Genomic DNA, 3,220 nt, shown 5'->3' on the forward strand with positions numbered 1-3,220 from the left:
GGGGTATAAATATTGGGACCATGAGCCCAAGAAATTAGGTCACTTTTGGACAACAAGAAGAAACCTTTGCTGTTGAGAGGAACCTGAAGAAACTGAGGAGAGACTTTTCCTGAGCTTAAGTGCTGCTTGGGGGATTGGCCTGCAGTGATTGCCTGACTGCCAAAGAAAGGAGAAAGGAATTTGTGTGCAATTTATTCAACTTGTGAAGGATCTCTAAGGGCTTGAGGAAAGAGCTTGCCTCCTGCTGAAGTCTCGGGGACAACATACTTCATCCCCCAGCTCCCCAGAGTTCTTTGGAAGTACCTGCTGCTGTTTTGGGCCTTCTGAGGGATTGCGTGTTGCAAGGAGCTGGAAGCGCAACTCAAGAGGGAGAAGCGTCTCGCCGTTGCAGCCGCTGTCGTCGTATCGTAGATGTCACTGCTGAGCTGATGCATTGCACTGCATCTCAATAAACATCCTGCAACCCAGAAGAAGCATGTCGCTGTCGCAGCCGCTGGCGTCGCATCGTGGATGTCGCCGATGTAGCTGATGCCTGGCACCGCATCAATAGAAGCGTCTCGCACCGAGGAAGAAGCGTGTCGCTGTAGCAGCCGCTGCCGACGCATCTCTAAGTAAGGATGTTGCCGCTGTAGCTGTCGCATTGCACCGCATCACAAGAAGCGCCTCACATCCACGGAGAAGCATGCTGCCGTCGGAGCCGCTGTCGTTGCATCACTGAACAAAGGTGTCACCGCTGCGGTTGTCGCATTGAGCTGAAGCGTCTTGCAGCGCCGGAGAAGAGTGTCGCCGCCAAAGCCGCTGTCGTCGCATCACTGAACAAGGGTGTCACCGATGCAGCTGACGCATCGGGCCGAGACTTCTTGCAACATCGGAGAAGCGTCCCTCATCAGGAAGAACTTGACGTCTTTATTTCTTTGCACCGGATCTTTGCCGCATCTTCATCTCTGCAACACTTTCGTTGTGGTAGCATGACACATCATAAGGTACATTGACTCAAAGTGTCGCATTTTAAGAACTAAAGAGAACTAAGCTAAAACTACCATTTTAAGTACAGTAATGTGGATTTTTGTTGTTTGTGGTCTTGTGTTAAATATATATAAAGAATACTTATTTTAATATGCAACTTGTATGGTGTTCATCTGTAGTGTTGTCACTTGATTACTGTATATGTTCACAAATGCTTTACACACTGCCTCTGAGATAAGCCTGTCTGCTCGTGCCAAGCTACCAAGGAGGTGAACAGGGGTTATTTTAGAAGTGGACCCCCTGACCCTGACTAGAGGCAAGGGTCCCTATTTGTCACAAGGACCTAGCTGTGCCAACTAGAGACTACCACCTCTGCTTAGAGTTTATTGTCAGACATCATGCCAGAGGTCCAGGAGCTCCCATGTCATTCAGCTGAATAAACCTTGGCTCTCAAAGAACAATCCTGCTTCTGGATATTATTTTAGGTTCGGGCAGTGACAACAAAAGGAGAGGAACGAAATTAGTGATCAATTGATGTCACTTTAAAGTGACTTGTAGCCACACACCCTTCCAGTATAAGACCTGCCAATATGATAATTAACACCCCTCCCGTTACTATATCCTCCCCAGATTGGACTGAACAGTTCCAGTTGCTGCAGGGCCAAGACTGATTTGTGGCAGGAATCTGTCTAGAATTGCATATTGGGCAGAAGCTGATGGACCGGAACATGTCCCCAAGCTTTCGCCAGTGGCTGAAATTAAGCAATTCCTCCATCACCTTGTTGTTTGTTGAAGTAGATGTCCTAAGTGTGACAGGCATGCACAGACATGGATTTCGTGGTTACTGGGCCGAATACTCAACCTATACCTCACTGATGAGGCCTACGTAAGCTGAAATTGGTCTGGGTGGTTTGCAGGTGCTTCTGTCTGGAGGGGACCTGGCCTGGTAGTTCAGGCTGGACTGTTAATATTGACCAGGACTAAGACTCGTGTGCACATGGCAGGTCTCTGTCTAGAGTAGCATAATTGTCAAAAATAATGCACTGCAATATGGCCTCAACAAATGGCCAGTGTCTGAGATGAATTCAAGCATTCCTTCCATCGCCTTGTTTTTTGTTGTTGTAAGGCCATGTGCCAGTGCATTTAAAATGCAGCAGTGTAAATAGTTACTAGGACTTCTTTCATATGTAGGCACTCTAAGCGCAATGCACTGAACAGAAACTATTGAATACTTCAGACTTTTAGTAATGAAAGTGATTTGAGTGTAGTAAAATTAAAGAAAAAAACGAATTTGAACAAGCAATGACAAAACCAGTTGGTCTGACTTTTTAATATTCTGCCTCAAAGTTATTGAGTTATATCAATATTTGTTCGCTTTAGTAGACTATGGTGAACCAAATGCTGATGTATGCCAACATCCATTCGATGTCTATCCAAATGTAAGCTGAATATATAATAAAAAACATTTAAGCACAGTCAACGCTGTGTCTCCATGCATACAGATGCCTGCTTATGCATCAGCAGTTACTTTGGAATGGATTTTTACGAACTATAACATAATTCAAAGGTGGCTGCCTGTGCAACTACATGCATACCTTCCAATACGCTGTAGGAGGCGGGAGCAATGAGGGACTGACAGTTTAACAGACCAATGGATGAAGACCACTATAAAAAATCCTCAATATATATAAATATTAAATATTTTGTTATAAAAGCAGTAGCCCGCGAACACAGCTAAAGCTCTCTCAAACGTCTGACGTAAAAAGTATGTCAACCCCTAACAAAAGAGCTCAGAACCTGACGCATCTACTAAGCATTCCAGGTGATGAGGTATGTGAGTATGCTTGGTGACGTGAGTGCTTGCACAGGAATCACAATACTTGATAATAGGTGAAGTGATGATCAATGCAGAGGAATAAAGTGTGGGTGAAACCCAAAAAAGAGAAACCTGGGTATGTGCCACAATAGAAACAACAGGTGGTTCCCATGTGAAACAAATTATTCAAAATAATTTGAGAAAGGACAGAATTCCTTAGTTTTTGTTGGTGAATAGTTTAACTTGTGCCTCCTTTTGCTGGTTTGGTCACACCCTTGAGACTGGTCCTGTGACATGGATCACTTCACTATGGGCCATGTAAGTTAGTTTCGGTGCACTACTTTTTCTTTTGCCTGCGCTTGTTTTGTCTTTTTGAATGCGCTCTGCCTAGGGCTGAAAATCATGTCCTTATCTTGTTTTCCACTGTCTTTAGTTGCA

This window comes from Lissotriton vulgaris, chromosome 3_1 (genome assembly GCF_964263255.1).
Source record: "Lissotriton vulgaris chromosome 3_1, aLisVul1.2, whole genome shotgun sequence".
Taxonomy (NCBI): Eukaryota; Metazoa; Chordata; class Amphibia; order Caudata; family Salamandridae; genus Lissotriton; species Lissotriton vulgaris.